General features: G+C 41.9%; 1 pseudogene; it reads left to right on the forward strand.

The window, feature by feature from the left end:
• Window positions 1-25,825, forward strand: part of LOC117023110 (CWF19-like protein 2) — a 90,970-nt pseudogene that overhangs the window by 57,218 nt on the left and 7,927 nt on the right.

Consider the following 25,825-nt stretch of genomic DNA (forward strand, 5'->3'; position numbering starts at 1 on the left):
CATCCATCTATACCTACCTACCTATCTACCTATCTGTCTACCTATCTATCTAACAAGGAGAATACTCAGAAATGAAATAATCAAGGGAAACTCACTCAATGACAGTTTAAGCAAAAGTATTAAACTCTTAACAATAAAAACTCATCAAAAGGAAATTTTGCCTGAATACAGGCAGGTGAAGAAAGCTTTAAAATATTTTAATTATTCATAATGGAGATTATTTTTCCTGACAAGTATTAACAATATAAAATGTCCTTCTTTTGGTAGTGATTGCTCATGCATAAAAACATACACAGACACACACACACACACACACACACACACACACAGATATGTGTATACATGGTATTTAGGGAATAAGGTAGATTTTGTTCTGTATCTGTATCTAATGTGAGCATGTTTTTACAAACCCTAACAGGTACATGAGATCTGGTGGTGGGCCAGAATATTTGAACTGGAACAATCTTGGAAACTCAAGGTCATAGTAGTCATGTTTATTTCTTCGTCCTTCCAGTTCTTCTCTGACTTTCTCCTCCCTTAGATAGGCATATATGTAAAACATGGTTCCATTGCCTAGGTAAGAGGCTTATTCTGGACGGTCTCACAATGATCCTTTTATCCCCACCTCCTTCGCATCTCCCTCCCCATCCCACTGACATGCTTGGTTACTGGGACACTAAAGAGTAGCTATAAGGCTTCCCCAGCATGACGCCTGTGATAGTCCAGATTCACCAGAAAGCAGATGTCAAGACAGGATTTTATTAAGAACGATGCCTGGGGAAATGTTGGAGAAAATGGGGGGAAGCTTGGGAGAGGCTGAGAGAGCTTGTCAGATCAGAAGGCAAGTGTGACTTTGAGTCATAGAGGATAAAGAAAGGTTGAATGGAAGCACGCTAGACTGCAGAGCAGGCTAAGGAAAGTTCTAAGGAAAGTTTGGCGAGGCTCCAGGGAAGTCCTTGAGCCAAAGTCACCCTTCAAATGGGTCCCATATCTCCTAGGGAAGAGCCTGCCTTTTCTGTGCTTCATCATTGCCTGGGAGCAGCTTGTGGGAAGAGGGCCTTGATGACATAGCAGTGATGGATTTCAGTGGGTGTCAGAGCCAGCAGCAGCTTGGGGCCCTTGGTCAGTTACACTCCCTGCAGTTCGAAGACTGTGAGGCCCATTCTCATGGCTGCCACAGCTTGTGATTTATTCAGAAGTTGGTTTGGAAAACGTGCTTCCTCTATGCAACAGATGGGTATGTTTTCAAGATTCTGAGGAAACATTTGGTAGGACAGATCCCTGTCTCAAATTACTGTAATTTCTTTTCAGAATGCTGGCTGTTTTCTATGTGGATGAAGTCAGAGAAGGAATGATATTTGAGGATTGGGTGAAATTTGTTCTTTTGTATCTGATGTGAGCAATTTTACAATCCTAAAAAGGTACATGAGGTCTGATGATGGATCCAAGCATTTGAATTGGAACAATAGTAGCAAATCAAGGCCATTGAGTAGTGCTGTTTTTCTCTTAGCCCTTCCTGTTTCTTCTCTTGCTTTGTCCTTTGTAATGACTGAAACCTGTTCTCTCATTAAATTGAAAGAACTTTGTAACATGGATGGGTTCCTTCAGTCTTCACTCCACCCTCTTACTAGTTTGATATGGATGCAAATATTGTTGTTTTAATTAGGTATACTTGGGCTGAGATTTGGAAGAAGGGAGGCAGATGTCGTTCTCCTACAGCTGTTGTTGCCAGCAAGCTGAGTCATAACATGTAAGTTTTGGAAGAGTTGGGGTGATGGGACCAAGATCCCTGTTGAGTCACCAGATTTGTGGGTGTTAAGGATAGTCACGACCATGGCCCAAACAGCAGCTTTCTGATCTGGGCTTATCACGGTGGAGTGACCTTGAAATCTACAGTTGAGTGGCAGCTCTCTGATTGATGTTCTCCAGTCCTGCCAATGTCTTCGTAAGCCCCCAATAGCTAGGAATACTAAGCTCTCTGCTTTAATTATGTGGAGTAGTTCCTGTTTTTGCACTCAACCCTGATTATATAGTAACCAAACTCCCCCCAAAGGAAGATTGTTGCTCATTAACTCCTTTGCTTGTATGTTTGTTTATTCATTAAGTCAACACATTTGTGTCCATTCAATTATTGAATATTAGCCTTGTGCCGAGCACTGCGCAAGGCACTGAGCCTTCTCTGGTGAACCAGACACAGGTTCTGCTCTTAAATAACTCACAGTCGAAAGCCAGGCTCCACAATGTTGTGGGGAGGCAGTACAGAGAATTAGTAATTATTAAAAAGTCCAAGATAGAATGCCAGATATGGGAAAAGAAGGGAAACCAACACTCCTCAAGCATCTTTTATGTGTCAGATATTATGGTGGGATTTTATATACTTTACTGTATTTAATTTTCACAATAATCTAGTGAAGTAGGTTATTACCCCCATTTTGCAGGGGTGCAAACTAAAACTTTTGTCTTGTACAAAGTGTCTTATCCAAAGATCTGAATCAGGATCTGCCTGACCCCCAAAGCCATCCTCTTGGAAAGCAAACGTTAATAGCCTTAGAGTATGCGTTGCAGCTGCCAGGTCCCCTGAAGAAATGCGTGAAAGACGTAGCCTTGTGCATGGTCCTCAGTGCATCTGCAGCCCAGCATTCATTAATCCATTCCACTTTCCCCTTTAATTTTGAGTCCTATTATGTATCCTTTCCTTTGGGTTTCCTTTTCTTTGGCCTGCCCATCAAATGCCTTTTCTCTAACTTTCCTTCTGCCTTTGATTTCCTTTTGCTACTTTTCTCTTTCTCTCACTCTGGGCCTCTTGCATTTCTTTCTCCCCACCTCTTTCTCTCCTTCATCTTTCTTGAATCCTAACTTCTCTGTCTCATTTCTCTCTCTGGGCTCCCTCAGGATCTTTGTTTCTTTGTATCATTCATTCTCTGCCTGCCTGTTCCATCTCCCAAAGGGAGTCCCTGGCTTAGAGCACATGGACCTCTGTATTTCTTGTTCCACGTTCGGGGTGAGGGGACAGGTGATTTTACCTTCTCTATTGGTTCTGCATTTTGATGGGAGAGGTAAGGAACTTTTACTTACCTCTTAGTTGTTCCTAAAAATGCTCCTTTGTGAGTATGTAAGAGTTTTGACTTCCCATCCTTTTCATCGTCAGGTTCTGTTTTGCCACAGGTTGCTCTCGCTCTCACAAAACTCAGCCTGGTGAAGCCATTCTTTCTTCTTTCTCTGCCTGGCTCTGTAGGGAAGTAAGGGCTTTGCAGACGTGCCAGCTGAATTGGGATGACATGAAACGTGGAAATCCCTGACAGATGTTTTTTTTAATGTTATTAAAAAAATAAATAATTTTTATTGACCTGAATGTGAATTGAAAGAGGAATAAAAGGTGGGAAACGGATCTTTCTCCCAGTTAATCTTCTCTTGTGCTGTGATCACATGGTAATTGTACGTCTCTCTGTTGGAACGTTCCCTTCTCTGCTGATGGGCAGCGTGCCCTGGTTGGTTATCTTCTGGGAGGAGGAGTGGTGGTTTCAAGGGTAAAAGGACAGTGTTTAAAGAAATCATCCCCAGGAAAAGAAAAAAATCCCATGGTACTTGTTTTTTTTTTTTTAAAGGCCATGTTAGCTTTTGAAAAGACCTACATTTTCTTTTGTTTTCTTTTGAACTGGAAGGGAGAAACCAGTGAAATTTTACTCTTTATCAATTTTACTCTTTATCTTCATTTTCCTTGATTCTCAGACTTCATCCTAAGACTCTGTCTCCCAAGACTTTAGTGGAATGATTGCTTTCCAAATTTCCAAATCTCCTTCCTGAAATTTCAGCAGTAAAGAAGCAGATTACTGCGTTATATTTTGTGGTAAACACCTTAACCTTTTCAAAGAATGTAATAACCACAGATGAATGATATAACTCGAGATCTCCTCTCTTTTCCCTTTAATAAAAACTAAAATGGGTGGAGTTAGGTGGTTTCTTCCAAATAAATTACCTTGTCTTGGCCCTTGGGCTAGACGGGCCCTTTCCCGTCCCTGTGTGGAATGGCTGCTGCAAAGTTAATGGGATCCGAGATGGAATTAGTCAGCAAGTTATCCAGTTCAACAGAAATGAAAGTCCCACTGTACTTTGTGATAGTGACTTCGGAGTTCAGATTTGGGAGCCACACGTTTTGAAAATCTGGAATTAATAGAGGAGGACAATTGGGGTGGTGAGATTGCTAAACCCTACATTATGTAAAGACTGGCAAAGTAAATCGGTTAGAAAAGAGAAAGGTCTGGAGTAGGAAACAGGAGAGGCAAATAAAAGACAACGCTATCCTTAACACGGTGTGGAATTCATATTTGAATTTAGAACATAGGACATTGAGCTGAGACAGTAATAATAAGAATCCTTTATTGAATGTTTAATATTTATGCTTAGTGCTTTAAATTTTTGTATGTTTTAATCATTCTAACAACCCCATTTTTATTTCCATTTAACAGGTAAGAAAACTGAGGCTCAGAGAAATTAAGAATGTAGCCCAAAGTCAGGCAGTTACTAAAGGTCAGAGCAGAATTCAAACTCGGGTCCTTCTTACTCTTAAGTCCATTTTTCTCAAAGACAGTGCACATGTGTCTCAAAAAGGAGGTGGTGAGCAAACAACCACTTGGTTGGGGAGAAAAATAAATGCCCTTTGTTTTATGCATGGCTGTGTCTTTGTACCTTCCCATTTGATTTGGTGAGAAATTGCGTTACCTCTTATTTCCATGCATTAGCAAGGTGACTGCATTCCACTCATTTCAATTTACAGAGCAAATGCCATGGCACGGGTTCAATGGAAATTTTCTCCCTTGTGTTCCAATCTATTGCTGATGTGACAAGGACAGAATTGTCAGAGCAGCTCCTAATTAAATAGTTCAGAGCTTCATTAGGAAGATGTGGCTGGATGCGGGACTCACCAGGCAAGTGTTGACATCACAGTTGACACTAATTGGTCCCTTGGCTAGCAGCCTCGGCCAACAGAGGGACTGGACACAGAGGGGAGGGCAGGACTACCACTCTTGTTGAAACCACTTTCTAGGCAGACTGGGAAACTATCACTGTTGGTCAGGAATGAGATTACCATAGGCATTAGGCTTGAGCTTGTCAGGTTGGCTTTCGTTCCTTTTGGAGCCAGGGCACTTCTTTTGTGGTTGACTGGCACGTGCACACACACACATGCGTACACACAGGCTCATGTGTGTGCGCGCAAGAAACATAGTACAGAGTCGAGGGTATCTGTTATAGAAGCAGGACTAACCTATTTAGTTCATCTTCCTCCTTTGAGGATGTGAAAAGTAAGTATTCAGGAAACCAGGCAATGAGACTTTTTGTAGGAAAATACAAATGAATTTTGGCCTTTGTCCCTTCATAGCCAGAGCAGGTGAAAAGATATGAGTACCATGTGTTCAGTCCCAGTTTCCATGGCACAAGTGATGTTGGATTCTCACTGTATTGCATGGCCTGCCTGACTCAGAGACTCGGAGACTTAAGGCCTCAGGGACTGACTCGTTATTTCATGCCCAGAACCATGCAGGTCGCTCTGAGATTAGAAAATACTAACACAAACAAGAGATCTTCAAAACAGATTCAGAAATCTGTTAAATATCAAGATTCTGGGTATATCACTGATGGGTCTTTATGCTTTGCTTCCTGGGATCCTGCATGAACACACACACACACACACACACACACACACACACACACACACAATTTTGATTTGACAAGGGACAATTACTATTTTCTCAATTTTATGGATGATAGAGCTGAGGCTTGGAGAATATGAAGGATTTATGCAAGGTCTTAAAATTGGTGAGAAGCATACCAATGACACGTTTCTATTCTTTAGACTTTAAATTTAATACTTTCTGCTATGTGACTTCCTTTGTAACATTTTCTTCTCTTTCCCCCGTGTTCTCCTATAGACTTTACCATGGTAGACAATACACAATTTCAGCATCCCCTGTCTTGTCAACAAATAATTTTGGTCAAATTTTCATATGTGCCTTATATGTTTGATATCACACACATACCCTATAAAAACACAAAGTGATTAAAAAGCAATTGAACAGTGGTTGACCTTATTCCCAGATATCACACCATTTTACTTCTGGCAGAGAGAATTCAAGAAGCTTGTGTTGTTCCACCTTCTCCATGACCCTGAGTATAAATGAAGGTAGGCATTGTGGCTGCCAGTTCAACCGTCAACTTACAAAAGGTCTAGAATTGATTAGATTTCAGGATTGATGTGTGTCCTATGAAATGAGGAGTGCATGCTGGGCATTTGTAAGATTACAGAAATACTGTGACAGTTCCTTTACAAATTAGTTTTGACTCCTTGTTCGTCTATAACCTAGTTACTGAGTGATGCATTTTCGAAAGTGTTTATTTCTTTTTTAATCACCTTGTACATCTTTCACTCATACCTGCCTCCCAGGCCCAGGGGAATTCCATCAAAGGAGAGGAAGCATGTCAGTTTTTTATTTTTAAATTATTTTTGGTGGCACTTGAAGCAATACTGTAAAAGTTTCGAATCATAAGCAGTAGCACATTTTTAAAAATTGTGTAAAGCTTTTTCTTCTATGAAGTTAATAAGTTGCTTTATTTCTGAAGAGGACGTTGTCACTTTCTCTAAATCTAGTCTGGGTTATTTGAGTTCTGGAATGCCATGTATTCTGGCTTCCTAATCTGCTCCAGGCAGCCTAACTCCATTTCCTTGAGTATTATTTTATGGTACCACTCTCTAGTCCTGTAGTCACTGGGACAGCTGGCCTGGTCATGGTTTCTCCTGAAACTCTCCAATCAGTTGAGGGAGACTCTTCCATCTGACTGGCTGAAACCATGATCTCATCCCTGGAGGTCTGCCTCAGGCAGTGCTTCCTCCGCTTTGGAGTGGGCTGGCTGAGTACACGAGCACCAGTGGGTGAGATTTCTCTATCTTCTGACTCTGAGAGAAACATCATCAAGTGGATCTGCTTTCAGAAAGAAAATGATTCACTCAGTGAGCTCATGGACATTTGAACAACTTGTCAGCCAGGCACCACGGGCCTCTGAACTGCAGACGTCTCCCTATCGTATTCTCAAGGAACACCATCTTTCAGTCTCAGGTTAAAGCAACTGTAGAGTCTCTAAATGGGATGTTTGATCTTCCTATTCAGGAGGGACCGTGGTTTTGACTTTCAGATGGAGTGCCATCTTGGGTGGGCAAGGATCTCTTTCCCTGGTCTCCCTGGGATTCAGTGTCCAGCATGGTGGACTGCTGAAATCGCTCTGAGCTTCTGTTTTCAACGTGAATGCAGAAGGGCTTTTATGGAATTTCTAGCTCAGGAAGTGGGAATTTCTAGCTCAGGAAAAGAAAAATACTTTCTGTTTTAAAAGGAAAGATAACATGCTTTATTATTTGAATAGCAATTAAATGTTCTTGAGATTTCTTTTTATGTGTGTGCCGCAAAAAATAGTTGTTTTTGTTTGTTTGTTTGTTTTGCATCCTTTTTATGCAAAGGCTCTTTTTATGCATTCATTTAACATGCACCTATTTCTTCAATAATAATATCAAAAATTCATAAAGCGCTTATTTTGTGCATGACTGTGCTACATATCTTATAAGCAGTATCTTATTTGAGCCTCTCAAAAATTCTATGAAGAAGGTATTATGATCAATCTCATTTAATAAATAAGGAAAGAGAATCTTAACAGGTTAAGGAAAAGTAAGGGCAAAGAGCTAGTAAGTGTTATGGGGGGTGTTAAAGAGAGACAATTCTTGCCTTAAAAGTCTAGAATGTTAGAATGAGAAGGAACCTTAAGGAACTCCCACACAACTATCTAAACGAGCCCTGAGAGGTTCAGTCACTTGCCCAAGGATCCACAAAAATTAGAATCAGGGGTTGGACAGAACCAACAACTCCCAACTTTCCTGCTAGTGTGCTTTCCACTATACTCGTATGCTGCCTTCCTCCAAGAATTGAGAATATTTTAGAGATACCACCCCTCACCCATAGCCCCCAGCATTGTAATAGTGAAAGTGGGCACGTGCTTAATATAGAAATGAGGGATGCAGATGAAAAGTTCCATAAGTGCTGAGACGAAGGAGCTCTTCGGGGGCGCTGCTGATGTTTCAGGAAGGTCTGGTAGAGAAGGGGGTGATTTAGCTCAACCCCAAGTGGGTAGAAGAACTGAATATTCAGGGAGAAAAGAGAACAGGTATTCTAAGGTCTAGTCTGAACAAAAGCTTTGTGTTTCCAGCAGGGATAAAGTGAGGACCTGCCTAGTTGGCAGGGAGTCAGTCATATAAAGGAGTAATGAGAGACAAAGGGAGCAGGTTATTCTGAGCTTTGTGTGCCGGGGTCAGGATGCAGGCAGAGAGGGTAGGTTCTGAAAGTAATCTAGATGTAAAATGATGAGGTGTAAAAAAAGATGGAGAAAGGACATTTTCATGTGGTGACAAGATTTCAGGCATTACGGGGAGAAATATGCATTTGGGTAAATGGCAAACGCTGGGGGGAGGAATTTGAGGTGAAAGTGAGGAGCTGGCTTTGGGAAGCAGGAGTGATAGGTTCACCTTTGGGGTCATAGCCACTGTGTGAGGCCACAGGCCTGCATACAGCTGATTTGCACCCAATTGATTTTTCTGAGCAGACCATTTTCACCTCATTGATTTTCTTGGTTTATTGACCTGTGTTTTGTTGTTGGTTAGAAGTCACTTTGTTCCCTTTAGATTCGTTTTTTGGCCTCTTGTTATTTCCTCTTGTTACTGTGTGCTGCTCTAATCATGACTGACAGCTATTGACCAAATATGACACTTCCACCTCTGATAGTTTTGTTGTTTGGAGAAAAGTTGAGGGTGCAATCAAGAAGTTGAACTTACAGAGGAGTTTGGACTTAGCCCAACCATCCTGAGAGGGGTGTCACCATAGGAAGCATGGAGAGACTGGGATCACAGGAAGGTGACTGTCCACATGCGTTAAATGCTTGGGTGAACCACCAGGGGCAGGTGGGATAGTGACTAGAGTTGCCCACTCAAGCTGCTTTCTCACTCCCACAATTACAACTGAGCCAAGTTTGTTGAAAACAGCTGTGAAATGACCCTGGACAAAGTTACTCTGTTATCCTGGGCTCAGTTTTGTATTCTGTAAAGTGAACAGTTGGTTTTGGAGCATGATTCCAACACTTGCTCCTCCTGCTTGTTAAACTCCTAGCATCCCTCTCCGTGCTGTTCAGATTCAGTAGGTCCACGAGTCTGTATGTTTAAGAGTCTTTAGGTGATTCTAACAAACTGGTCTGAGGCCTGGTGTTTGGAGATCTCTGGTCTGTGTGTCCTCTAGGATCCATCTGGTTTTACTCGTTTGCATTTTTTGGGGGGTGGAGGGTGCGTTCTGGGGGCTTTTAGGATGCAGTCTCCCCTTTCAATGAGAACCTCCTAGTTCCTCACTCTTCATGTAAAAAAGGCCTTCTTACCCCTGATGTAAAACCTACTTTTCTACCTTAATAGAACTGGAATACACTATACACCCACCCCAGCACTATGTATATTTCAAGTCATATTTCTGGTGTGGAATGACAATGTTTGTTTCCAGTTAAAGAAATTCCAAGCACCAACAATCAGGTGGAGAAAACAACTTAGGGGGTTTGGCATGGGACAGGCTCTTCCTGTAAGAGAGTTTGTATACAGGCAGCCCTGTATTTTGGCTCCATTTTATGCTCCCCAACCTTCCCAGAGAGGAGGTGGGAAACCACAGCAGATTTAACTTTTTTCCTACCTATAGATTTTATGTCTCTTGATGAGTTCCAAATTTAAATAAATAGTCTCTAAACAGCACATGTATTTTAGCCATATGGAGAGATTCCCTAGAGTATTGATTCCCTAGGAATAATAGTAATGAATGATAATTGTGATAACTACCTCTATTGAGCACTTACTATGATCTATACACCCTGTACTAAGTATTTTCATAACATCATCTTCATTTAATTCTCACAAAAACCATTTGAGATAGATACAATTGCTAGCTCCATTTGACGGGTGAGCAAATGACGTTTAGAAAGGTTAAGTAATAGACCCATAACCACAACGCTCGTGAGCCGTGGAACAAGCATTGGGCCTGGCTCTCTCTCTGTCCTTAACGCCTGAGGGCTGAATCATCACACTGTATGGCTTGCACTGTGTGACCTGATAGAGGAAAGGAAGGAGCAGGACATGATCAGCAGGAGGCCCTGGTGGGGTCCCAGACATCAGTCTATATTTCACTACCTTTCTCTGTATGTATATCTCAAGTCAAAGCACAGCATAGATATTTCCAAATGCATGGGAAGGAATATGACAGCCCAAAATAGTTACCCTACTATGTGTGTTAACTTCAGAATGAATTCTAAAGCTTTTTCCTGTCTTTATCTGTATGTGCAACACACACTATGAGACCTACATAGTCCTAGATGGACACTGAGCTGTCCTCTCAACCTGGCGTCCTAAGGTTTCTAGTTAAACTCTGTCTGGGATTCCTCTTTTACAAAGTTTAGTTTAATTCTGCTGTGGTTAGAGAACATACTTCGTATGACTTCTATTTCTTTAAATTTGTTAACATTTGTTTTGTGGTCTAGCACACGGTCTGTCTAGTGAATGACCTAATGTTCATTTGAAAAGAATGTGTTTTATACTTTTGTTGGGGGAAGTATCCTGTCAATTAGCTTAAGTTGGTTGATAATGCTCTTTCTTACTGACTTTCTATCTTCTTGTTCTATTAATTGTTGATACAAGCGTGTTGAAGCCTCCAATAATAATTGTGGATTTGTCCATTTCTCCTTTCAGATTGACTAGTTTTTCTTTTAGTAGGTTTGCTTTTTTATACGATTGGACAATCTCTGCGTGTTAATTGGTGAGTTTAGACCATTTATAATTAGTGTGACTATTGATATGTTTACTTTAAAATTTACCATATAGATAGTAGTTTTCTACTTTTTCCATCTGTTTAAAAATTTTTTTCCTTATTTTTTACCTTATTGGATTAATTAGATATACTTTATGACATCATTTTATTGCTAACATTGGCTTATTAGTTATACTTTTTCTTTTGAATTTTTTAGTGATTGCCAATAGGTTCGCAATGCACAACTTTGTACATCTGTAACTAATCAGAGTCCATCTTCAGACAATATTAAACCTCTTTGTGTGTAATTTCAGAACCTCACAACAGTATATTCCCAATTCTTCCCTTTCATCCTTTGTGCTGATTGTTATATGTTTTACTTTTACACATGCTATAAATACAATACATTGCTACTATTTTTACCTTAAATAATTGGCTATTTTTTAGGGCCTTTGAACATAAGAAAAAAAATTATTTTTACCTTTATTTATTCAATTTCAGTGCTTGTCATTTCTTTGAGTGGATCCAACTTTTTATCTGGTATCATATTGCTTTTGCCTGAAATTTGTCCTTTAATATTTCTTTTAGTGCATGTCTGCCGGTAGTGAATTTTCTCAGTTTTTGCTTATTTGAGAAAATATTTCTCTTTTATTTTTGGAAAATATTTTTACTGCATATAGAACTCTGGTTAAAAAGATTTTTTTTTTCTTTCAGCACTTTAAATATGCCACACCATTGTCTTCTAGCTTGCTTGTGTTCTTACCAGAAGCCTCCTGTAATTCTCATCTTTGTTGCCTTGTACGTAATGTATCTTTTCCCCCTGGCTCTCTTAAAGATTTTAAACATTGTCTTGTGTTTTCAGCAGTTTTAATATGATATGCCTAGATTTTTTGTGATTTATATATTGACAGCATTGTTTTTTTTTCTATCTTTTTTCATATGCCTAGTAATTTTTTAAAAAGCTGGACATAGTAGAGACTGTAAATAGTTTTTGTGCTTGGAGTAAAGCTTTCCTTCTGCTAGGCGTTAAATGACCTGGGCTTGGAGGTTGCCATGGTTAGCCTCAGAGCACTGCAGGCTTAAAATTCCTCGGGCATTGCCTGTGTTTAGGATGGGGCTGATTTATCAGAAGGTTTTTCTTAATGTCTTCTCCATCCTCAGGTTTCAATATTCTCTTTGAGGTATACCTCCAAGAGAGTCTCTCTTCATACTCTTGTTAGTCTCTCAGCAATATTTGATTGTTATTTGTCACTTGCTTCTTGTTAGCCTGGTCATGGGAAGTGGTGGGGAGTGGAGCTTTGTCCTCCGTCATTCTATTTAGACAGTCGCAGACAGGTGCTCTGTCCCTGGGTCTCAGGTTCTGGTCCTCTTAGTGCTTCTGTCCCCTCCCAGAGATGGTTCTGGCTCAGAAGGTGTTCCTGCTCCACTCCCAGGAGTAGAGGGTTCTTTTCTATTTTCTTTCCTCAGCTGCAGTAGGTTTTCTTTTGTGCACTAAGGGTGACAGTGTGTGTTGCTCTTCCCCTACCTGTTTAAAGCTTTTGTTCTGTTGGGGTGATAGAGCAGTAGGATCCAGGTTAGGCTTCTTGTGTTTCCTGCAGCAGATGCTGTTTCCTTCCTATAATACTGTAGCATGAGGGACGGTTTCTCAGGACTCTTGCCAGACTTTTCTGTGAGTGCCGAGTGAAGTCCATGAAGAAGAAACTACAAATGGGTGCGGATTTCCTGTATATCCAGTCCCCAGACTGCCCCCGCCCCTTCTAAATAGTCTCGCTAGCTCATGCTCGGCCTTTACCAGTTCACTAACAATTTCAGCTGAATTTTTTAATGTCCAACAGCATCTTTCCCAGGTAAGCAAGACCGCATGACTCATCTCTCCTTGCAAAAGCCTGTCTTTCCTTAGGCTTTGGGTTAGTTGGTTGTCCTGTCACCTCAACTCTCTGATGGTTTCAAGAAAAATTTTGGATGTGCTGTTTGTCTGGTCCTTTAAAACATATTTTTTGGTAAGTGTCGAGTGACGACCTTTCCAGATTTTTTCCATCTCAAGCAGAAGCTGGAAGTCTCACCATGCACTCGTGAGCCTCCTGCTTTTACACTTGTTTGCTCTGCCCGCAATCTCCCTCTGCTGTCCTCTACCTGGCAACCTCCTACGTGTCTCAGTGACCTCATGTTCTCATCTTCTCAAAAGACAGGGACAGGCTTACATGGTGATTAAACCATTCAATGACTTTCATAGACAAAAATCAGGATATATTGCCAGAAGACCTAGAATTTGAGCCTCACCTTTATTCTTGGCAAATCCCTTGTCATATTTGAGACTTGGTTTCCTTATTTCTAAAGTAGGAATGCCAATATCTGCCCACCTTCCTTTGCCAGATGAAATAATTTATGTGGCAGTATCTGACACACTTTTAAAACTAAGTTCCAGCCCACCAGCCAGCAACAGGCCTGTTAGCAACTCAAAAAGTTAGGAGCCCGGAGGGAGCTAGGTTGGTCTTGTGTCAGAGTGGAACCCAAGGGGCACAAACCCTGCTCACCCTCAGGCAGAAGCCATGAAGGAGAAAAGGTTAAAGCAATAGGCTGGCCTGGCTCTAGAAACCCCATCTTTTCTTTTTTATTTACAAAGCGTGTTGCCAAATACTAAGGAAAATAAATTGATTTCCATCTTTACTGATGTGTTAAAATTGCTGCAACACCTCATATTACCAAATAGATTTTACTGTATAAATTGGAACATAATTGGTACTTCAGGCAGGTTGCAAATCTGCTTTGGCAGGAGTATATCACTCACAGTACATTGATTATAAAAATTAGTTAATTCAAGACAAACATTACATTCTCTGAATCCTGGCACAAATCCCTCCAAATCCTCCATGCATTGCTGATATTCAGCTAAAAGATAGCTATCCATCAGGTCAGTTGATTCTCTGTACACTTGATTTAGATGATACTTATGCTAGTGCATCCACCAAGAAGAGATAGATCTCATTTATTAAATCTGTCAGGCGGGAACCTAAGTGATGGGATTTAGTAATATTGCATTAACCTGTTGCTTTTATTTACTACTCCCCGTCTTACTGGCGTAAATCTTCCCATGGAGAATGTCTCCTAATTCATTCAGTTTGACTCCTCACGGGGAGTGCGGTGGCTCTTTGTAAAGTACATTCTCATGAGAACAAGCATTTTTGAGTGCTTCTGTGCCTGGGACAATGTTGATGCTCTGCTCAGATCTTATTGAATAACTCTGTAAGGGTGGTGTGTGTGTGTGTGTGTGTGTGTGTGTGTGTGTGTGTTGGGAGGGGGAAGTGCAGCAAACTGGGCTTTGGTGTCCTTTCACTTCCAATAGCCAGCGTCTGTGGCTGTTTTTCAGGAACCTGCCCTCAGGCTACTGGGGCCCCTTAAGCTACTGGGGTCTGCTTGGCCACACAGAAATGCCTAGGCATTTACGTTCCACAGGGGCAGCCCTTATCCAATAACTGATGTGTTTAGGAGCATGAAAGCCTGGTTCCTTTAATGCAGGATAATTCATAGTCCAGAGATCTCCAGCAAGACCAAACTGAAGCCACTCTTTTACAAACTTGGCCCAAAATTGCACCTTTGCTTGGCTTCTTCCTATTTTCTATCTCTGTTCCTCATATCCATAATGCTGGGAGCAGTTCCTTAATAAAACATGTATTCATGAATCCTTGTCTCAGAAGGGTCAGCTTCTGGGGGATTCACATCTAAGACACTGTGAGTGCTAGATATAAGTAGGCACTTCAAATCCACCATCTCATTTAATCCTCACAATAAACCCTGTGAGTTAAGTATTATTATCACCCTCATTTTATAGATGAGGATATGAAGTTCAAAGAAGGTTAAGAGACTTGGCCACCAGTGTTCCAGTTATTGATGTATAAAAAAACTGGCCTCAAACTGAGTGGCTTGAAATAATTATTTATTTTGCTCATGAACCTGCAATTTGGGAAGGGCTTGGTGGGACCAGCTCTTTCAGCTCTATGCAGTGCCAGCTGGGGCCTCTTCACTGGGACTGAGTGACTCTCTTCCATCATGGCTCACTCACACAGGTGGCAAGGATGCAAGATTGTGGTTTCTCTCCATGGAGGCCTCTCTGTGTGGTGGCTTTGTCTTCCTCACAGCATGGTAGCTGGGCTCTAAGATCAAGTATCTTAAGAGAGAGAAAGTGAAGATGACAGTCTCTCAAGCCTGGGCCTAGAAACTGGCATAGCCTCACTTCTGCTGTATTCTATCGATCAAGCAGTCACAGAATCCAGAATATATCTATATGTCTCCGCCTCTTAATGGGAAGAGGGTCAAAGAACTTTGGGACCATATTTTTAAATTGCCATCCTGGTAAGCTAGTAAGAGGTGAAGACAGGATTCAAACCTGGCCTGCTTGAATCCTAGTCTATCCTGCTTCTGAACAACCTTCTGGTTCATTGCTGTCTTCTACTTGTTGGCTGAACTCTTCTCTGGGGCGATGATCTGTCTTTTAGGAAACAAACATCTTGAAGGAGTCAAGTCATCTGGCACCTTTTAGGATGGATAGTCTATGCTGGTATATAGGATCTAGTAAGCCATACTTCATCTCGAGCTAGAAAAGGAGTTAAATAAATTTTAAAATGGAAAATTATAAGACAATTTGAGATGTTAAAAATATTTAATGGCAAAGATTTTTCTTGTTAATTTGTATTGAAACATCAATTGTTGGAGATAGTTTAGCTGTGGTTAGATGGCAGAAAGGGATGTTTGAATAGAATGTGTTTGGATCCTGGAGAAGAACAAAGGAAACATCGGACTGGTTTAAATCAGGGGTCAATAAATATTACATGAACACCGAGAAAAAGAAGCAGGAGGGCCTGGATGAGTCAAGGGCAGACATCTGGACACTGACAGCCGTTTGTGGAGAGAGGAAGAAAGTGGGATATATGAGCAATATTATACTTGGCCTTGGCAGAGGCCCAGTCCCCAAGCCTGGGGTACCAAGCAGGTATTGGTAACAAGATTAGTGACAAGGTGGTAAAATTAGGATACACAGTCAGAAAAGGGCCAAAGATCACGTTGGTTTGATGTTGGGCCACTAAGCACTTGTCTTTATTAAGCTTTCTTGAATTCACCAAATCCAGGAACAGCACTAATTTTGCAGCCTAAGGTAGGGCTGAATCTGCAGGTGAGAGCTTGCACAAGGCAGCTGGCAGGACAGGGATGGGAAGGAGGCATGTGTTATCTCTGGGCGTCTCTCTAGGGAGAGCAGTTCTGACTGACACCCAGAGACCGAGACAGAACCTGGGCTTTAGACTCAAAACAGACCTTATATTTAAAAACCAGCTCGATGACTTTTGCTGTGTGATCTTAGCCAATTTTTCACTTTTTGTTTTTTCATCCATCGTTTAGCAATTAGTAAAAGGGGACAATGATAGCTACTTTGTAATTTTTTTGATAGTATTATCAATAATGCATACAAAGTTCTTGGCGTATTTCAGGTATGATATATGTGAATCTTATGAATGGTCAGAGACAGAGAGCGTAATTTTCCCAGGAGTGACATGGGCGGAGTGAAAATTAAAGTTGGATTTTTATGTTACAAGGAATCAACCTGAACCCTGTGACTAAGATGGGCGCCAGTTTACCTCCTGGCGTATATTTTGCACTCTGAGGTTCCTCATGTACAGTGACTTGTCCTTATTCTTTAGTCAACGGGATCTGGGGGGTATGAGCTGGACGCCTTACACTGCATGATGGTGCAAAATAAGCATTAGCAGCTAAACTTTGGGGATAGAATCATAGAATTTTAAAGCTACAAGGAACCTGGTGTAGTATCATCATCATGGATAGCTGAGGCTTGGGAAAGGACAGTAACTACCTCAGATTTACCCAGGTAGTCAGTGGGGGTGGAAGGGCTGTAACTTGGTCACTGACTCTCAGTCTCTTATAGTTATTACCACTAACGCCAAAGCTACTCCAAGGAGTAACGTTCCAATAATAATAACAAAACAACAATGGTTATTATTATTCACAATGTTTACCATCAACCAGACACTGTTTAAAGTGCTTTATATTTAGATTTCATTTACTCTTCATAATTATATGAAGTAAGGACTCTTATTATCTCCATTTATAGATGAGGAGGCTGAGGAAACTTGCCCAAGGAATTTGCCAGAGATCATGGTGCCAGGAAGTGGTTGTGCCAGCGCCCCTCCTTTTGACCCTTCTGCCACACCGCCTCCTATGCATGTCAGTGGCTGGGACGATAATGACCATATAAGGTGCCAGATGGCTTATGGATGGGTAGGTGGTCTTCCCACTCTCCTTTGAAATTGTTTCCGGCTGACCTGCAGAGTTATCTTCTACCCCTCTTTAAAAAGTTGTCACACTCTTTTGTTGCTGCTTATCTGAGGGTCCTGCTCAAGTTATAGGTTAGATCCTTCAGGATGTATATTGCTACTATTTTATACACTAACACAGGTTTCCTTTTATTTCACACAGGATTATTATAGCACAAGTTTTGCTGTCAGTCAGGACATACCAGTATCTCCCAATAAAGAGGAAAGTTGGGAGATCTGAGAATCAGCAGTCCAAACTTTTCCTCTGGGTTCTATGTTTAGGGAAAACATCATGAAGTATCTCTTTAGCGAGCTAAAAGAATAAATTCCTGAACAGATAAAAAGAGATTTGCTAGGTGCAAAGAAGAAGGGAAACGTGAACTTGATAATGACTCTAAAAGAAGAGGACCAGGCACAAAAATGAAAGCTAGATGTTCGATTTCCCAGCATCCCTTACAGCTGAAGGAGATCACATTAACAAGATGTAAGGGAAAATCTGCTTGGGGTTCCTGAAAACGTCTTTGCTTTCCTAATAGAAGGTACAGGCGGAGAGGAGAACTTACCTATCGCCACCTTCTCTCCTTGAACTTGTCCATGATGCCTCGGGTGTGGCTGTCGTCTTGTGACTGTGAGAGCAGGAAGCACGCAGACGAAAAGCTAACATGCTGTGGTGGGAGGAGCAGAAGCAGAAGCAATCTAGGTCCTCCACAACACTGCTGAGCTGCTGAAATACTACCAACAGCCTGTGTCTAACTCTAACTTTCTTGTCAGATGAGAAAAATAGAACCTTAATTGTTTACAAAAAAGTACCGTCAAAAAGTTTAGAAATTAGTAAAAATTACTTCAGCGTAATCGGAAGCTAAAACCTGATTTAAAAGGCTATGGTGACCTAGTGGGAGAATCTGAAGAATTCGATCGATTGAATAGCTAGATTTCGGGTCGAACCTGCTTTTGTTTCTGTGACTGCAAATTAGAAGTCTCAAATAAATCATTCTTGACTCCTCCAGTGTCCAGTAAAAAACTGGGCAAGATGAGCTCTGCAAGAACTATGTCTAGATTTTTTTGCAGGGCGCAGTGGGAGCTCTCCCCTGCTTTGCGGAGAGGCAGATCCCAGCTCAGTTTTCAGAAACTGGCGTGGGAACACCCCGCCTTCTGCATAGCTCCCTCACTGCACACTCCAGTCTGCACTGGAAGTTGGTGTCATGTGCCTGTGTCCTCCTACACGGTGAGCTATTGAAGGAGCTGTGACTAACTGCATTTGTAGCCCCAGAGATTAGTATAGTGCCTGGCACTTGGGTAGCGCTTGTATCAGCCAGGGCCCCAACAGAAAGCAATTGGTGCACTCGGATAGAGACAACTCAGTTTACTAAAATGATTGTTTACAAAGGTGTGGGTGGAATGAAGGTAACCAAAGGTAGAGTGCAGCACCTTGAGTTAGTACCCGTGGGGAGCCCTTACTAGCCCAGTCTGAAGGGGTGAGAGAGGAAGGGGTTGCTGGAACCCGGAGACCCAGAGAGCTGTGCGAACAGGGCCTACCCATGGCAAACTGCCCATGGCAACCCCTTAGAGAAGCAGCAAGGGAATCAATTCTCTGATCTTACTCTCTTCCCTCTTTTCTCTCCTGTCGGTGCTCCTCGCGGACTGAATCCAGCTGGGTGCCACGGGCAAGCGCACCCTGTGGATGCAGTCTATATGGCTGGGTCTCCTGGGGCTCAGAGCAGAGTAGACATGGGTGGCGAGTCGATACGTAGAGGAGGAAGGCAGATACCGAGCACAGCACTCAGTAAGGGTCTGCTGAATGAGTGGCGACCATGTTCGCACAGCGCGTTCCCTCAGGGAGTGAGCCTTAGGCTGCATGGTTCTCTCCTCCTCCCTCCTGTGCTCCCTCCCTGTCTCTATTTGCCTCTTTCCACTCACTTATTTAATAAATGTTTGTTGCTTGCTGTATGCTGCATGCCAAGCCACTGTGCTGAGCACCAGACTATGGAGAACAATAGGACACCGTTGTTAGAAATAACACATTGGGGTAAGAGTGTGACAGTATTATGGGGACATTTGGTCAGAAACACAGAAATGTCTATTTCCTGTGCTGCCCCAGCCACACTACCCTGCAAGGTTCTGGAAGGAAATATCTGGATGTAGAAGGGTGTGATGAAAAGCAAGGTGTCACCATCAGCCAGTACCTGGAAGCTAGGCTGGACCATATGGAAGGCCCCTTGTTGCCTCACAGGAAGGCCCAAGGAGCTAAAGCCAGAACAGGCTTTGCAGGCTTTGCTTTCCACTCACAACTCCAACCCCAATTCTGGGACATAATCATCCCGATTAGACTGAAAGCTGCTTTTGCCTTAATTCTCCTATCAGTCTGTTCCCTGCTTAGGGATTTCTCTTTCTTTATTTCTGAGAAGTTTTAGTACTCCTTCTAGGTTATCGTGTGTCTTCCACACTAAGATCATTCCTAGGAAGAAGAGGATTATCTGTATTTACGGTGCGAGCTTAGGAAGGATGACAGGACCTGATCTGAGCTATCAAACTTCCTTCACCTCTTGGCTAACACATGAAACTCCACCTGCGTTGCCCATTTCCTTGGCTTGATTTTGTTATGAAGGCAGTGCCAGTCAGAAAGAAGAGAAGGAGGCACTGAGGGATGAAAAGATAAGGCTAAGAGCATCGAACAGAACTCCATGCCAAGACAATATTGCTGAAAGTTTGCCCTCCTTCTGGTCTGGCTGAGGGTTCATTTAGTGACCCTGCTGACTCAGAGGTCATCCCTCCCTCCCTCCCTCCCTCCCTCCCTCCTTCCCTTCTTTCCTTCCTACCTTCCTTCCTTTTTTCTTTTCTTTTACAATTCTTTGTCTTTAAACACAGGTACAGATTAGTGTAACCACCACTACAGTCAAATTATAGACCAGTTCCATCACCCCAAAACCTCCTCTGTGCAATCCTTTACAGTCATGCTCTACCCTGACTCCTGCCCCTGGGAATCACTGATTTGTTCTCCATCGCTATGACTTTGTCTTTTCAAGAATGACATATAGATGGCATCACATGGTGTGAAACCTTTGGAGACTGGCTTCTTTCACTCAGCACAGTGCCTGTGAGGTTCGTCCACACTATTGTGTACTAACTATACCATCTGCTTATCATCCCTCATGTATTGGGTCTGTCCTCACTCAACCACACTCAACAACACAATGCCCACAATGTAGAGACTGGGACATTATACTGCCTGTTGTTCAACTTTTAATAAAAGCCTGTGTTCTAGGCAGGCTCATTTATTTTCAAGGAATACAGACCCCCTCAATCTCACCCAAGAAAATGGGAGTTTATTATAAGAATCCAGGGGCTCACCCAGGAATCCAAAAATAAGACTCTCATCATAGCCAGGTCTAGAAATGGGAGGTAGTTTAGGATCCAAGGCAGCTTTTGGGGTAAGGATGTGATCACAATCTCTCTCTCAGGAGCTGCATAGTCTCTCACTTGCACTCTTTCTTTGTGTGTAGATATGCTCTGTTCTTACTCTTTACCAGCTGGCTGTTCCCTCTTCCCCAACCTCAGCCTTTCCCACCCCTGCCCTTAGAACCATCTCTGATTCCAACTGGGGCTTTGGATTCAAATTCCTGGGGAACCACCCAATTAGTTCTGCTCATCTTTCAAGCCAGGCTTCAGAGGTCTCTGGCCATCTGATGAAATGCCTGCCCTGTTCTAACCACCTATATCCAGTGCAGATGGGGTTATGGTGGGGTGTTGGAGTAGATTCCTTAGAACAGGCAGAGTTGGAGGGTGGGGCAGGCCATGAGTGACTGCTCTAAGTATTTTCCATCAAGAAAGTACTCTTTATGGAGGACTATTGAAAGGTCCACCCATTTCAATGGGTGAAGAACAGATGTTCTGTTCTTCATTCTTTGATCAAGTCAGCCATAGGAAAGATGTGGTCGGGCTATCTTGCTTGACCTCCAGCAGACTGCTTTCATGAGCAGTCTTTGTTATTCTGCTGGCTTTCACTGAGAGAAATGACAAAAGCCCTATTGAAACTGTGGCTGTACTTTCTGTTGTTGAGGACATTATCCTTGTAGTGCATCTAATGAGAAGCTTCATATTATGTGAGAAATTTATTTTAGGGGAAAATTTAAGGACACAATTTACTTCATCTGAGGAATTGGCATACATCCTTCCTCTTGAACAAAGAAAGCTGGGTAACTCATCAAGCTCCTTCTGTGTTGGTGCCCAGGAAACTCAGTTCTCAGTAAACTGAGGTTTAGCTATAGCAGCTGCTTAGCTCTTGATGGTCTCCATCTCTGGGTCGTCACATAATCTTATTTTTCTTGATCTTCAATTTAAACATGCATCTGTTCCCTGTGAGCCATCTCATAATATATCAAAGGATGAGGACTGGTATAAACAAATAAGCAGACAAACAAATAAACAAAACCATGCTAGAGAGAGCAATGGACTGCAGAGTTTAGTTTCTGGACCCAGACTGCAATCTCTACTGAACTGCCCTTTTAGGTCTCTTCCAAGGACAAATGTCCACTGAGCTAACAATAACAATCACAATTTTTAAGGTGGGGAAAATCTAATCACCAAATAACATGTATTGGGCATTATACCAAGAGTTCAAATAACTTACTTACATCATCTCATTTAATCTTCAGGTGCCAACAGGAGATTGATACTAGAGAAAGTTACTTAAAATTCACTAACATCACATAAGAAAATAATAACTATGTGAGATGCTCGGTATGCCAATTAGCTTGATTGTATTGAATATTTCACCTATGTATATCAAATCATCAAGTTGTACACATTGAATGCATACATTTTTTATATTGTCAGTTTTACCTTTAAAAAACTGGAGAAACAAAGACAACCACATCAAAAAAAAATTCAAAGCAAAACACTCACTAAGCATCAGCTTTCTCACTTATTAAAAGAAAGTAATAATACCTTCCCCCTTAAGAGTATGATAAAGGTTAAATGAGATAAAAGACGTAATAACAGTGTATGACACATAGTAGGTACTCAAAAATCTTAGCAGCCTACCCTGTCCAAACTTGCCCTGCCTGCCAATAAGCCTCTCTTGTCATCATTGGTGAACTTCCCGTCTTACACATGATGTCAATATTGGTTTTATCTAATCAAAGTATCTCTTTGGTTCTCTTATTTCCAAGTGCCTAACTCATTTGACTATGGTCAGGGCACAAACGATGTTTAACATCCCTTGTCCGGTCATGAGCCTAGAAGGATAATTCCTGGAAGTCATTTTTGATGATAAAGATGAGATTTTACCTGTGGAAAGTTGTTGCAGCTACCTTTTTGGATCTGGGGATAAAGTAAGGAAAGGTTTGTTTTCTGGGAAAATGTGGATCTGACCCTGATGGACCACTTGGCTTTTGTCGGAGATAGGAGTCAGGAGGGGATTGTCACTGAGCAGCTCAGGAGTAATTGCTACTGACCTGACCTCCCTGAAGGGCTCACCTGTGCTCCTCTAACAAGAATTGCTCCTTGTACTGAGGGGCATTAGGGAGTCGTTAGGCTTGGTTGTGGCCTTATAATCTTTATTGTAATCTACCACGGGGCCCATAAGTATTTAGCCAGAGAGACTGCTCCTGAGTTCCAGTGATACAGAACAGGTCAATAGAAGGTCCATTGTTCTCAAAAGCCGCATAGGTTGCTTAACGCAGTAGCACTTGACAAGGCTTCTTCGCCAGGCAGATCCGAAGTGGACACTGTGACCTGTGCAGACAGCTCAGCACAGGGAGCCAATTAGAACCTGGGTGTCACTCTCATCTCACTTCCACCTGCAGCCCCTTGAAGGAAACACTGATATTGTCATTGAGAGACCAAAAATAATTTGTGCAGAACCTATGAGATCACAGTTACATTTCACATCCCTTTAATAGATTGTGGCTGCTAGGAATGATATTTTCTCATTGTTAATAATTTCCTGGACATTATTCCAAACTAAATTGTCCTGAGACCAGCCTGATCGGAAGAATTAGGATGCCACATCTCTAGTTTCCACCCAGACGATTTAGAATTAAAGGTCTCTGTCAAATATTTTTAGCGACCTTCATCTCAGACATCGAATGACTGAGAATCTGATAGCATGTGGGGGTGGGGGTGGGGTGAAGTGTTATTTTCTAGTCACTGACTTGGATTTCAAGCATTGAATTACACAGAAAATCCGAATGTTTGTACCCAAGAGGCTACAGGAGAGGATCACAACTGGACACCTTTTGTGGAACACTGCAGGGTCATGGAACTCCTGTCCAGCCCCATGGAGCTCCTGTCTTACCTGCTTAAACTTGAACTAGAGCGCGCAGACCCTCCCCAAACATCCATTTCTTATATGAATGTAGACAATGTCTTCTGGGCAGCCAGACTTGGGAAAGCAGATACAAGCCCCACTTCCCTCAGCATAGGCTCCTTCTGAAAGACCTTTATTTGAAGATTAGGGATGCATTTAATTTAATCGCTGTCCTGCAAGGAGAAGGTGGAAGAGCCACAGAAGTAGTTAATTGTAGCCCCTACCCTCCCAGACAGTGACCCTATTACCCAGAATCTCCAGGGCATTTACTATCATCCCAACTAGACATTCCTCATCTTTTGTGTTTCCTTGTTTCAGGAAACCAGATGTCATGATCTTAGCAGAACATGCAATTCCATCCAATACCTTGACACCTTCCCTTCCTTCAAAACTTCCCTGTCTGACAGCAGCCAGAAGCCTTCCCAGGGAGGGAGATGCTGAGCAAGTGAGAAAGGGAAGGAGGGGATGAGAACTCCTGGTCTAGGGGAAAAGATGCCAGAGGAGAGAGCGAAAGTCAAACCTAAGTGAAAATAAATCACAAAAAACAGCAAGTGTGTATATTTGGGGAATATAGTAAACCTCTGCTATTATGTGTCATGTGAGTGTATAATTTAAATCTGAGTTTCCATCATTTTTGACTGTGTCCCATAGTAAGAAATAAATTTTACATTATGACTCAGTACACAGTTTTGCAAAACAATGTTCACGCTTACTTCGATGGGATGCATGCTGACGTTTTTACTACCTTATCCCACACCATTTTTTCCTACCGTACCCTACCTTACTCTATTCAAACATTTTCTATTCTATTTCACTTTAAGAAAAAAAAAGAGGGAATAATGGCTACCCACTAAATTAATTTCATGATCCACTAATAAATCATAACTGGCAATTTAAAAAACAGTGTTTTGTTAAACTTCGTGGATGTACAGACTTCTGGATTCATAGACTTTTAGAACCGTAGATCATGTTTCCAGTATAACCTCATTTTCCAAGTGAGTACACTGAGCTCTAAAGACGTTGTAATTCATCCTTGATCCTACAGCTGGTTGATGGCAGGAACTGTGTTTTTTCACAAATTCACATGATGAAGCAAGAGAAAGTGGGATGTGGGGCAAAGAACTGGGGGTAGGAATTTATGGACATGTTCTGCTTAAAACTCGGTGACCTTGAACAAATTACTTAAATAGTTTGACCTCAGTTTCCTATAAAATGGGCTTTTGTGAAGACCAATTAGGAGAGGTTTTGCAAGTAGTGAAGTCCAAAGGTAAAGAATAACTGTTTTCCCTGCCTGTCTGCACTAGCCTGTATGCAGGGTTCTATGTCTAGATCCCTGGCTGTGGGGCAGGAAGGGGAAAAGTCTGTGCAAGTAATTGGTGTCTTTCTCTTCATCAGACACTCCAAATCCCCCTACTTCAATCTCTCCTCTTTTTTTTATGATTTGTTTTTTTCTTCTTAATTTCATCTTATCATTTATTCACATTTCATAACAAAGATCTTTGTCAATGTGATTTGATTTTTGAGTCTTAAATTATTCCAAGTCAATGAACGGTCAGAAATAAATAGTCCATATAGGGATGATAAACATATTCAAAAGTGTCTTGCCGGTCTGTAGCCACCAATAGACCTGCATCTCTCTCAGCACGGGAAATGAGTAGGGTCAGTCTACCACCTGGAAATTCATCTGTTCCATGTGTGTCTTAAGAGAATGAAGATGTTCTACAAACAGAATCAGTAGGAATGAGTAAGATACATGGATTGTGCCATCAGTGGGCTCCAGGGGAGAACCACGTTGCCCCTGGGGCTTTCAGAAATATGAGATTTTCTCTGATCTGAATGTAAGCAAGTGTGAAAGCTCTCATACCAGGAGAAGCCTCTCTTTCATGTGATGGCTTTAGACATCGTCTGGAGGGCAGAGTCTTGTTCACGGGTGGCTTTTTCCAGAGGGAGGTTCAGTTGACATCAACCATCTGTCAGGGGCTCTGCTTAGATGATCAGGTTCCTCAGGGATTAGTATCTCAGGAGAAGCAAGAAGGAGGGGATGTATTGTGGGCTCTCCTGGCAGCTTCTCATACATGGGTTATCTTGGCTAAGTGCTTTCAGGAGGAAAGTTGAGCTTGATTTGGCCTCATGGTCACCCTGGGCCCATTTCTCTGCTCCGGATTGGAAGGGTTCAAGGCACTGGAGTTCGCTTCTCTAAAGACCGTGATATGTGTTAGAACCACAGGAAATATTTTCCTGGAAAACATTTAAATAAATCCATCTTCCTATACCATCTTTTTCATATTTAAAAGATATGGCAACGATAAGGTTCATTTTGGTTTTCTCCAATCAAC

The sequence above is a fragment of the Rhinolophus ferrumequinum genome, chromosome 6, assembly GCF_004115265.2.
Source record: "Rhinolophus ferrumequinum isolate MPI-CBG mRhiFer1 chromosome 6, mRhiFer1_v1.p, whole genome shotgun sequence".
NCBI classification, from domain to species: Eukaryota; Metazoa; Chordata; class Mammalia; order Chiroptera; family Rhinolophidae; genus Rhinolophus; species Rhinolophus ferrumequinum.